This window comes from Dendrobates tinctorius, unplaced genomic scaffold (assembly GCF_039654945.1).
Source record: "Dendrobates tinctorius isolate UK_male_01 unplaced genomic scaffold, ASM3965494v1 ptg000138l, whole genome shotgun sequence".
In the NCBI taxonomy this organism is placed as follows: Eukaryota; Metazoa; Chordata; class Amphibia; order Anura; family Dendrobatidae; genus Dendrobates; species Dendrobates tinctorius.
Window position 1 is genome coordinate 12,062,866 of NW_027361806.1, and position 13,181 is coordinate 12,076,046.

The 13,181-nt window shown below is 44.3% G+C and overlaps 1 protein-coding gene across 9 annotated transcripts in view; it reads left to right on the forward strand.

Annotated features, from left to right (window-relative positions):
- FGGY (FGGY carbohydrate kinase domain containing) overlaps positions 1 to 13,181 on the forward strand; it is a 366,153-nt gene that overhangs the window by 169,881 nt on the left and 183,091 nt on the right. The window lies entirely within an intron of this gene.

The following is a 13,181-nucleotide window of genomic DNA, read 5'->3' on the forward strand; positions in this document are numbered from 1 at the left end:
CTCACGATACATGGCCCCATTCATTCTTTCATGTACCCGGATCAGTCGTCCTGGCCCCTTTGCAGAGAAACAGCCCCAAAGCATGATGTTTCCACCACCATGCTTTACAGTAGGTATGGTGTTTGATGGATGCAACTCAGTATTCTTTTTCCTCCAAACACGACAAGTTGTGTTTCTACCAAACAGTTCCAGTTTGGTTTCATCAGACCATAGGACATTCTCCCAAAACTCCTCTGGATCATCCAAATGCTCTCTAGCAAACTTCAGACGGGCCCGGACATGTACAGGCTTAAGCAGTGGGACACGTCTGGCACTGCAGGATCTGAGTCCATGGTGGCGTAGTGTGTTACTTATGGTAGGCCTTGTTACATTGGTCCCAGCTCTCTGCAGTTCATTCACTAGGTCCCCCCGCGTGGTTCTGGGATTTTTGCTCACCGTTCTTGTGATCATTCTGACCCCACGGGGTGGGATTTTGCGTGGAGCACCAGATCGAGGGAGATTATCAGTGGTCTTGTATGTCTTCCATTTTCTAATTATTGCTCCCACAGTTGATTTCTTCACTCCAAGCTGGTTGGCTATTGCAGATTCAGTCTTCCCAGCCTGGTGCAGGGCTACAATTTTGTTTCTGGTGTCCTTTGACAGCTCTTTGGTCTTCACCATAGTGGAGTTTGGAGTCAGACTGTTTGAGGGTGTGCACAGGTGTCTTTTTATACTGATAACAAGTTTAAACAGGTGCCATTACTACAGGTAATGAGTGGAGGAAAGAGGAGACTCTTAAAGAAGAAGTTACAGGTCTGTGAGAGCCAGAAATCTTGATTGCTTGTTTCTGACCAAATACTTATTTTCCACCATAATATGCAAATAAAATGAAAAAAAAACAGACAATGTGATTTTCTGGATTTTTTTTTCTCAGTTTGTCTCCCATAGTTGAGGTCTACCTATGATGTAAATTACAGACGCCTCTCATCTTTTTAAGTGGTGGAACTTGCACTATTGCTGACTGACTAAATACTTTTTTTCCCCACTGTATCTGCACATCACTCATGCATATAGTATTGTAGAAAACACTTATAAACCATATATAACATAAGCATGCATACATTATGCACCTTACATACACTTTCATGTACACTGTGGCAGAATTATTTGTATTTTTTGATAATTAGTTTTATTATTGAACAACTCCAGAGCCATTGATCCAGCCAAAAGGTTAATAAACCTGAATATTTAAGAAAGTAAACGTGAGGTTGTGTCTTTCTTAGGAGACTATCAAATATAATGCCACTAAATGAAAGTTGTAAATTTTCCATTTCAATTGTTTATTTTCATTTGTTACAGTGAGAATAAGAAGCAAACAGCTCAAAGTGTACAAAATACATTTATGACATTTACAAAAAATGCCACTGACCAATACAGTAATATATATAGGCGCTTCTCACTAAATTAGAATATCGTCAACAAGTTAATTTATTTCATTTCTTCAATACAAAAAGTGAATTTCCTATATTCTATAGAGTCATTACACACAGAGTGATCTATTTCACAGGTTTATTTCTGTTAATGTTGATGATTATGGCTTCCAGCCAATGAAAACCCAGAAGTCATTATCTCAGTAAATTAGAATAACTTTGTAACTCCAGCTTAAAAAATGATTTTAAAATCCGAAATGTTGGCTACTGAAATGTATAATCAGTAAATGCACTCAATACTTGGTCGGGGCTCCATTTGCATCAATTACTGCATCAATGCGGCGTGGCATGGAGGCGATCAGCCTGGGGCACTGCTGAGGGGTTATGGAAGCCCAGGTTGCTTTGATAGCAGCCTTCAGCTCGTCTGCATTGTTGGGTCTGGTGTCTCTCATCTTCCTCTTGACAATACTCCATAGATTCTCTATGGGGTTAAGGTCAGGCGAGTTTGCTGCCAATCAAGCACAGTGATACTGTTGTTTGTACACCAGGTATTGGTACTTTTGGCAGTGTGAACAGGTGCCAAGTCCTGCTGAAGAATGAAATTTCCATCTCCAAAAAGCTTGTTGGCAGAGGGAAGCATGAAGTGCTCTAAAATATCCTGGTAGACGGCTGCGCTGACTTTGGTCTTGATAAAACATAGTGGACCCACACCAGCAGATAACATGGCTCCCCAAACCATCACTGATTGTGGAAACTTCACACTAGACCTCCAGCAGCTTGGATTGTGGCCTCTCCACTCTTCCTCCAGACTCTGGGACCTTGAAATGCAAAATTTACTGTATTTTTCGGACTATAAGACGCACCACAATTTTTCAGAAGAAAAATAGGGGAAAAAATTAATGTGTCAAATGAGGGTCCGTCTTACAGTCCGAATTATTCAGCTTACCTGGGGGGGGTAGGGTGTGATATGGAGCGCTGGTGAAGTGGGGTCACAGGAGGTGGTCTGGCTCATCCCTGGCTGGTGCGCAGGTTCGGTGGTGTGGGGGCTCTGCTATTTTGTGAAAGCCCCCACACATCTATCCAAGGCTGATGGGTGGTGATTTGGCATATGATCGGTGGTGTGGGGGCTCCGCCAGTATTGGTGGAAATCCCGGAGCCCCCGCACATCCATCCCGGGCTGGGGCGGCACTATTACAGATGATCAGTGGTGTGGGGGCTCCACCGGCATTGGTGGAAATACCGGCGCCCCAGCACATTCATCCCGGGCTGGTGCGGCACTTTTGCAGGTGATCGGCGGTGCAGGGGCTCCACCGGCTTTTTGTGAAAGGCTGGAGCCCTCGTACTTCCATTGTTGATCTCCAGAGATCTCACTATGCGCAGCCATTTTCATGAAGCTCAATTCAGCATTACAACAATGGAAGTGCGGGGGCTCCAGCCTTTCACAAAATGCCGGCGGAGCCCCTGCAACACCGATCGCCTGCAAAAGTGCCGCACCAGCCTGGGATGGATGTGCGGGGGCTCCTGGATGTCTACCAATGCCGGCGGAGCCCCCGCACCACCGATCATCTGCCAAATCGCCGCCCATCAGCCTCGGATGTGTCTCCTGGGTAAGTGCATCCAGACCATAAGACGCACCCCCATTTTTCCCCAAAATCTTTTGGGGAAAAAGTGCGTTTTATGGTCCGAAAAATACGGTACTTTCATCAGAAAACAACACCTTGGACCACTGACAACAGTCCAGTTCTTTTTCTCCTTGGCCCAGGTAAGACGCTTCTGGCGTTGTTTATTGGTCATGAGTGGGTTACACAAGGAATGTGAAAACAGCCGACTTCTTTAGCAATGACCTTTTGTGGCTTCCCCTCTTGTGTCAGTGACTGCCTGCTGGACATCTGTCAGGTCAGCAGTCTTCCCCATGATTGTAGAGCTACTGAAACAGACTATAACGCTTAGGAAGCCTTTGCAGGTGCTTTTTGCTTATTATTCTAATTTACTGAGATAATGACTTTTGGGTTTTCATTGGCTGTAAGCCATAATCATCAACATTAACAGAAATAAACCCGTGAAATAGATCACTCTGTCTGAAATGACTCTAGATAATATATGAGATTCACTTTTTGTGTTGAAGAACTGAAATAAATTAACTTATTGATGATATTCTAATTTAGTGAGAAGCACTTGTCTAGTAATATGGCCGCCCTTCTTTCTGTATCAGCTATAAGCTCCATCCATGGAGTCTGTCGGTTTCTTCATTTTTTTGGGCAGCACCAACAACAGCCCCAGACACCAATCACAGAGGCGACTGTTCTCCTGTTTTGTTAGCACTGATGTCCTGGGTTCGAATCCAATTAGAGAAATGAAGAGATTCCTAGAAAGTGCAATAATGGAGGATATTTCTCTGACCACTTGACTATTTTTTGTTGCAGCTGAACTAGGGCGCACACCTTGATACAATGTCCATATGGGAAGGGAGGGTCTCCAATATGGCTGATCTCGGGGAAGATTTTAAAAATATAAATATAAAAATATGAAATATAATCGCTACATTTAGAGACAGGACTAGCCAATCATTTCTCTTCCTCAGACTTACATTTCACATTACTGCCATGATCACATCCATAATGTGCTAATTCCATATCGTCAGTCTTCAGAACTGGCAGGAAGAGCGACCATTGTGTGCCGATATTACAATCTACGGGGGCTAGTTACTGTAAGCAGACCCTTCACAGATCACTTCCCATTCTCCTGTAGAGCAGTCTCGTCCTCCTGTGGTGTTTTCTTGGTATATTTCATCCCTCACTGTTTGTCTGGATACACGGAGCGGTGCATGATGTGGTGATTCCCTGACGTTCGCTGCCTCGGGCTAAGGCTTGTGGTTAGGTTTGACCTTTCTTTGATTGAGGAGTATTAAAAGTCAGACTGATTACAGGACGATTACGAATCAAGAGTGTAACCCAGTGTACGGAGATGCCTGACCAACTTGACCAATATTCCATGAAGAGGTTTTCCAGGTGGTCAACATTATGGTCACCTTAATTTTTTATTTAAAAAAAACATAAAACATTTCTACAGAAATAAGTGGACATGATCCAACTTTGTTAATTAGAATATTTTAGTAGTATTTTCAACAGCAAGCAGTTATTACAAAAAAGAGTAATAAAGAAGAAACATGGCATATGACATGGGCAGGGATAAAGGGGTTTACTAGACTCAATATAAATGTATACAGTTAGTTTATGTGACATCAGATTGCCAAATCCTGGTCACTATGCAAACTGTCAGGATTCTCCTCTTTGTCCAGCTCCAGTGGATGCTCACATGACTGCTAGTATGCAATTTGCAAGTAGCTATTCATCTGTTCCTATCAATATAACATTAAAAAAGGCAGAAAACATTGCCAGTGGGCAAGCCACCACAGCTATGCAAATTGCATACTTGAAGTCACGCGACCTGTCGAGCTGGAAAGAGAGGAGAACATTGACAGTATGCACTATGCATACTGTCAAGATTTGGCCATCTGCACTCATATCAAGGTTTTAAAGACACCATTCCCTCAGGGGTGGATATACCATTGGTGCAATCTGTAGCCTCATAGGGGTCAAAAGAGTAAAGGGGGTCACTACCACCTCCAAAACAAATAGAATTGGGCATTATGAGGAGCTATTGGACTGCAAAGTGTCCATACATTCTTCTTGCACAGGGGCCTCTGTTGTCTGTGTCTGACCGAGCATTCCCAAATACTTAGTTACAACCACAACAACAGAGCCCTGTTTAATCAAGTGGGTTGAAACCATCACTCCAAATGTCTCCATTTCAGCCTGAACTTTTTTGGATGTCATATGGTTTCTTTGACACATTTCAAAACCCTTTAGTAGGGTTCTCTCCTCAATTTTCTCTTTCTACCGTGTCCTGGAAAGTTCTTGACTCTTCCATGAGTAGCAAATTTCTTGATAATATTTTAAATGTATTGAGGCTGGGGTACCAAGATCTTTGTAGAGGGTCTTGTAACCTTTAGACTGCTTGCGCTTAGTGATAATAGCATTTCTGCACTGTTCATACTCAAAATGATCATAAATTACCCCACAAAAATGGAGTAAATATGCCAGAAATATCCACCAGGGCCCCCCAGCCCTAGCTGGCCTGGAGTAATATTTCTGGCGGAGCCGCATGGTAGTTGTAAGATGAGCCAAATTCAATTAGTGACGCATGCCTCTTCCTTCATTAACACACGGAAAATGACAGGCCTTTGTGTTTCAACTCCTAAAAATTTTCAAGACCTTTGCTTCTTATAAGTCATTTGACAAAGTATCTCACACAATCCTTATTGAAAAAATGGCTAAGTATGGAATGGACAAGGCAACTGTTAGGTGGATTCATAACTGGCTTAGTGATCGGACCCAAAGAGTGGTCGTAAATGGCTGCACATCCAGTTGAAACAATGTCTCAAGTGGGGTACCACAGGGCTCTGTCCTGGGCCCTGTATTGTTCAACATCTTTATCAATGATTTAGGTGAAGGAATTGCGGGTAAGCTGATTAAATGTGCTGGGTATAGGTAATACTAGAGAAGAGAGGTGTCTTTCTTTGGTTGGTCAAGAAGCACAGACTATTGTTCGTATGAGCCCTTAACGTTGACTTTTTAGATGATGTTTGCTGTAATTTATTGTCTGTTATCTTGGATGACCGAGATGCAGTGTAATTAAACAATATGTTTGTCAATATGTTAATTACTCATTGTACCAAGAGAGCTAGTTTGTTGACCTGCAAAACAGAGAAGGACAAACTATGCAGATTGATTAAATAATCAAACAAAATGAGAGTTAAATTCATCCCACCCCCCCCCCCAACCGGTGGATGATGACCTCAGCCACAGAAGTAGGTATAAAAAGGGATTTTCTGTCCTTCTGCAAGAATACGAGACTGTTTAAAACACCACAGCCAGGAACACTCTACAGGACAGCAGCCAGGGCATAATCGCTCTATCAGAAGGGACAGGTGTAACGGGGTCTTCCTATCTCGGGTACCTCTTTCAGTACCACCCCGTGTTTCCGGAGGTCCACTCTGCTTTGGCTGGAGTCTGAATGAAGGATGCTGGCTGGAATTCCTTGGTTACATGGGCGCATATAAAAGCTCACTGCTTGTCCACGTATTTCCAGTCTGACAACACTTTACTCACAGGACACAGAATATATCACACAGATACAGAGGGCAGGCCAATAGAAAAGCGGCAGGCCAGACATACATTACAATAGCTGCAGGTGGCTGGACACTGCTGATATTTACTGTGGGAATTACAAAGGTGGGGGGGAGGCTGGGCGCAGCCTGTGGGCTGATGCATTAGGGACATGCATCTCCCATGGAACCTATTATACATACAACATATTCTGGGTGCTGAGTGGTCCCGTAACACGGCTCCCCTTTTCAGCGACGCGATCGGTATACACAGTCTGATCCTTAAAGGATCGGTTTGGGGATGACCGAAGTTTATTGGGTTGGTACAAGTTCCGTTTGTCAACTTAGTCCATCGGCGTTACCGTTTTGTTTGCCGGGTCTGTAGTGGATGGTGAAGTCCAGAGGTTGTAGGGCTAAACTCCACCGCAGCAATCTGGCGTTGTCTCCGGAGACCCGATTAAGCCAGACTAGGGATTATGGTCCGTTAGGAGGGAAAACTGTCGTCCATACAAATATGGTTGCAACTTTTTGAGTGACCATACTACCGCCAAGCACTCCTTCTCGATGACCGCATAGCTTAGTTCACGGGGCAGTAGTTTCCGACTCGGGTAAGCTACAGGGTGTTCTTGGCCGTCCGGCCCGACTTGGCTCAGCACTGCCCCCAATCCAAACATAGAAGCGTCTGTGTGAACCAGGAAATGTTTAGTTGGATCGGGTGCAGCCAATACAGGGGTATTGGTGAGGGCGTCCTTTAGTTGGCGGAAGGCTTCCTCACACTCTGGGGTCCAGGTTACCTGGCGGGGTTGGTTCTTACAGGTCAGATCAGTGAGGGGCTTGGCTACGCTGCTGTAATTGGGAACGAATTTCCTGTAATACCCCGCTGTCCCTAGAAACGCCATGACCTGGGTTTTAGTGTGTGGGGTGGGCCATTTGGCTATGTGCCTTCTGGGATAAGTGAAGAGTCTCCGCGAGCTCAACGATCACTGGGTTTTGGCCGTTGCAGCTGAAAAGAGGAAATCGGAAAAACCGAATTTTGGCTCATCTTTCATCGTTTTTAAGAAATCTCAAGATGGAAGAGGCCAGGAGCCATTTGGTGAGCTGCATTTCTTGCTACATGTTCACAGACTTACCAGCGGAAAAGCCAAACTTCACATGCCACAAATGCAAGCTTGTGTCCCTGTTGGAGGAAAAGTTGCAAAATCTCGAAGAGAGGTTAGCTACATTGAAGATCATTAAGGAAGGTGAAGAGTTCTTGGACAGAGCAGAATTATCTCTTCATGTTACAGAAAGAGAAGAAATTCGAAGTGCACCTGAAGAAACAGAGGAATGGAGACATGTGACCCAGAGAAGCAGGAGGATCAGGAGGCAGTCAGCACCCATACTGCTCAGGAACCAGTACCAGGCTCTCACGCAGGAAAACGATGAAGAAATACATCAGGATAAGACTTTGCCAACAAAAAGCAACCTTGTACGCCTTCAGAGTCCTCCTGGATGGAGAAAGAAAAATGTTGTGAAGAAGAAACGGAGAGTGGTGGTCATGGGGGATTCCCTGTTGAGAGGAACAGAGGCCGCTATCTGCAGACCGGATATAACTTCAAGAGAAATGTGCTGTCTTCCAGGTGCAAAAATTAAAGATGTGTCTGACAGGATATCAGGACTCTTCAGACCTACAGATGACTACCCATTCCTGCTACTACATGTGGGGACAAATGACACCGCAAGAAACGACCTGGAAACCATCTGCAGAGACTTTGAAAACTTAGGCAAGAAAGTGAAAGAACTGGGAGCGCAGGTGGTCTTCTCTTCCATCCTCCCAGTGGATGGCCATGGAACAAGGAGGTGGAATAAGATTCTGCAGGTGAACAACTGGCTACGTCGATGGTGCCGTCAGCAACGATTTGGATTTCTGGATCACGGAGTGAATTACTTATACGATGGACTACTTGCTAGAGATGGGGTGCACCTTACGAAGACTGGAAAGCATGTATTTGGAAGTCGCCTTGCTACACTTGTAAGGAGAGCTTTAAACTAGAACAACATGGGAAGGGAAGCAAAAGACCAGAAAAAGCCTTACACCTGACAAATGCTATTGAGAACTCTGCTACTAGAAGTGGAAAGGAAGAACAAAGACGAAAGAATCTAATTAATAAAAATATTGGAGAAAGAGAAACCAATCACAAACTAAAATGTTTCTATACTAATGCACAAAGCATGGGCAACAAACAAGGAGAATTGGAACTACTAACACAGGAAAAGAAATATGATGTCATTGGAATCACTGAAACTTGGTGGGACAATACACATGATTGGAATACAAGTCTAGAAGGATACAACTTATTTGCAAGAAACAGACTTGATAAACGAGGAGGGGGTGTCGCATTGTATGTTAGAAACGCGTATATCTGCACAGAGATTGAAGCTTCAGAGACTGGGAGTTCTGTGGAAACTGTTTGGGTAAGAATACAAGGACAGAACAATGGAAAGGACACCATTGTAGGCATTTACTACAGGCTGCCTGTGCAAGCTGAAGATATGGATGAACTCTTTATGCATCAAATGCCAAGTTCTCCAAAAAATATGACATAGTTGTCATGGGAGATGTCAACTATCCAGACATTTGTTGGGAATCTCTCTTAGGCAAAACTAACAGGTCAAGGAAATTCTTATCCTCTCTTGCTGACAACTTTATCTTCCAGAAGGTAGGGGAGAAAACAAGGGGAACTGCTACCTTGGATCTAATCCTTATAAACAGGGAGGAAATGGTTGAGGAGGTAAAAGTGGCTGGGACCCTAGGAGGTAGCGACCATGCTATTTTAGAATTTTGGATAACTAGAGGAGGAAGACCTGTGAAGACTCAGACGTCAAGGTTTGATTTCAGAAAGGCAGATTTTAAGGGATTCAGAAAGAGAATTGGAGGGATCCAATGGCTGGATATCCTTAAAGACAAAAATGTCCAGGAAGGATGGGAAATCTTGAAAAATGAAATTCTCAAAGCACAGTTGTTAACAACTCCGAAAAGAGGGAAGAATAGGAAGCATTTAAGGAAACCAGGATGGATGAACACAGAACTTAAGCACATGCTAAAAAGGAAGAAAAAAATGTTTCTAAAATGGAAAGAGGGAGGCATATCTAAAGAAGAATATAATGCTGTCTGCAGAACCTGCAGGGCACAAATCAGATTACTAAAGCTGAAAATGAACTGAGGCTTGCAAGAGATGTCAAAAGCAATAATAAAGGATTTTGGGGATATGTCAAAAGTAAAAGAAAAGTCAAAGATGCTATAGGATTTTTACAGGATGAAAATGATGAAATGGTAAGACAGGATGTTGAGAAGGCTGAACTTTTAAATTCCTATTTTGCATCTGTTTTCTCTCAGAAAGGAAATGTAACATCAACTGTTATTCACTGTCCTATTAAGGGAATAGAAGAATCCAGGATATCTATAAACAGAAAGATAGTGAGGAAACACTTAGCTAACCTAAATTAATTCAAGTCTCCAGGTCCAGATGAATTACACCCCAGAGTACTGAAGGAGATAGCAGAAGAAATTTTTGAACCCCTATCCATAATCTTTGAAAATTCTTGGAGAACAGGAGAAGTGCCAGAAGACTGGAGAAGAGCAAATGTTGTTCCTATCTTCAAAAAGGGGAAGAAGGTGGACCCAGGCAACTATAGGCCAGTGAGTCTGACTTCTATACCAGGAAAGATCTTTGAACAAATTATTAAACAACATGTATGTCAATACCTGGATAAGAATGAAGTGATTAAACAGAGTCAGCATGGGTTTGTAACTAATAAGTCATGTCAGACTAACTTAATTTCCTTCTATGACGGTATCACTGATTGGGTGGATCAAGGAAATGCTGTAGATATAGTATATCTTGACTTCAGCAAAGCATTTGACAAAGTCTCTCATACAATCCTTATTGAAAAAATGACTAAGTATGGAATGGACAAGGCAACTGTTAGGTGGATTCATAACTGGCTTAGTGATCGGACCCAAAGAGTGGTCGTAAATGGCTGCACATCCAGTTGGAAGAATGTCTCAAGTGGGGTACCACAGGGCTCTGTCCTGGGCCCTGTATTGTTCAACATCTTTATCAACGATTTAGATGAAGGAATTGAGGGTAAACTGATTAAATTTGCTGATGACACAAAGCTAGGAGGGATAGCTAATACTAGAGAAGAGAGAGAGAGGATTCAAAAAGATTTAAATAAACTGGAGAAGTGGGCAGCAACTAACAGAATGGTTTCTAACAGGGAGAAATGCAAAGTACTACATCTGGGCAATAAAAATGAAAAAAGCATATATAGAATGGGAGGAATAGGGCTAAGTGATAGCACATGTGAAAAAGATTTGGGTATACTAATAGATCACAGACTGAATATGAGTCAACAGTGTGATGCAGCAGCAAAAAAGGCAAATGCAATTCTAGGATGTATTAACAGAAGCATACAGTCTAGATCACGTGAAGTAATTATTTCCCTCTACTCCTCTTTGGTCAGACCTCATCTGGAATATTGTGTCCAGTTTTGGGCACCACATTTTAAAAAAGACATCAACAAACTGGAGCAAGTTCAGAAAAGAGCGACCAGAATGGTGACCGGTCTGCAAACCCTGTCTTATGAGGAAAGGTTGCAGGATTTGGGAATGTTTAGTTTGCAAAAGAGAAGACTGAGAGGAGACTTAATAGCTGTCTACAAATATCTAAAGGGCTGTCACATTGTAGAAGGATCAACTTTATTCTCATTTGCACAAAGAAAGACTAGAAGCAATGGGATGAAACTGAATGGGAGGAGACACAGATTAGATATTAGAAAAAACTTTTTGACAGTTAGAGTGATCAATGAGTGGAACAGGCTGCCACGAGAAGTGGTGAGTTCTCCTTCAATGGAAGTCTTCAAACAGAGGCTGGACAGACATCTGACTGGGATGATTTAGCGAATCCTGCTTTGAGCAGGGGGTTGGACCAGATGGCCCAGGAGGTCCCTTCCAACTCTACGATTCTATGATTCTATTCAATCTTGGCTTGCTCTGGTCGCTGTTTCCCACTTCCCACCCAATGCCCTAAATGCTGAACCTCTGCTTTGCCCACGTGACACTTGTTTGGGTTCAGGGTGATTCCGGCCTGGTGGATCCTGTCTAATACTGTCTCTAGGTGATTTAGATGCTCTTCCCATGTCGCACTGTAGATGGCGATATCGTCCAGGTAGGCACAAGCATAGTCCTGGAGACCATCCAGAAGCCGGTCAGCCAGCCTTTGGAAGGTCGCTGGGGCATTCTTCATCCCGAATGGCATAACTCGAAACTGGAATAAGCCGAACGGGGTGACAAATGCCGACTTGGGAATAGCGTCAGGACTAAGGGGAATCTGCCAGTAGCCTTTGCATAGATCGATGGTGGTCAAATACTTTGCCCCCGCCAGCCGGTCTAACAACTCATCCACACGCGGCATGGGATATGCATCCGTCACTGTTTTCTCCTTGAGCTTACGATAGTCTACACAAAACCATGTAGTCCCATCCTTCTTGGGCACTAACACTATGGGGGATGCCCAGGGACTCTCTGACTGTTCAATGACCCCTAAACGCAACATCTCTTGTATCTCTTGTCGCATCCCCTCTCGTACAGACTCAGGGACCCGGAAGAGGTTTTGTCGCAGGGGGGTCTGATCCTGGGTCTCAACCTTGTGTTGTGCCAGGCGAGTGTACCCTAGTCTCCCCGAAAACATTCTCTGTCGCTGCCTCAACAACTCCTCCGCCTGCTGTCTCTCCCGGGGGCCTAGGTCTTCACCCAAGTGTACCTGGTCCCATGTTTTAGACTGAGTCCTTTCCCCTAAGACATCCGGCAAGGGAAGTCCAGCTAAATCCTCTGCTTCAGGTACGCAGATGGCAACTACCTCTTCAGGGCGCTCCCGGTAGGGCTTCAGCATATTCACGTGGAACATGCGGATAACCCTGGGGTGGGGTCGTCGCAATCGGCGACATTATAGGTTGTGTCGGCTATTTTCCCCACTACCTGGTAGGGCCCCTTCCATGCAGCTTGGAACTTGTTCTGCTTAGTGGGCTCTAACACCAGGACCTTCTGTCCTATTTCCAAGGTGCGCTCTCTTGCCCTCCGATCGTACCATACGCGCTGGCGCCGCTGGGTCACCTGCATGTTTTCACGTACAGCCTGGGTCAGCTCCTGTAGTCGGTCCCGGAATTCCAGCACATAGGGTACAATAGGTACCCCTTCTATGAGGCTCTCCCCTTCCCAGTGTTCTAGCACTAAGTCTAGGGGTCCCCTTACCCATCTCCCGTATACCAGCTCGAACGGGGAGAACCCCGTGGTTTCTAGGGGTACCTCCCGATAGGCAAACAGGAGGTGTGGCAAGAATTTCTCCCAGTCCCTGTAGGTCCTCGTAAAAGTCCCAATGAGCTGTTTTAATGTCCCGTTAAAGCGTTCACACAACCCATTGGTTTGTGGGTGGTACAGGGCGCTTCTAATGGACTTTACGCCACACAGCTTCCACAGTTGGTTGGTCACCTCTGCTGTAAACTGGGTACCCTGGTCTTAGATAATCTCCCAGGGAAATCCAACCCGTGAGAAAACCTGGAGCAGG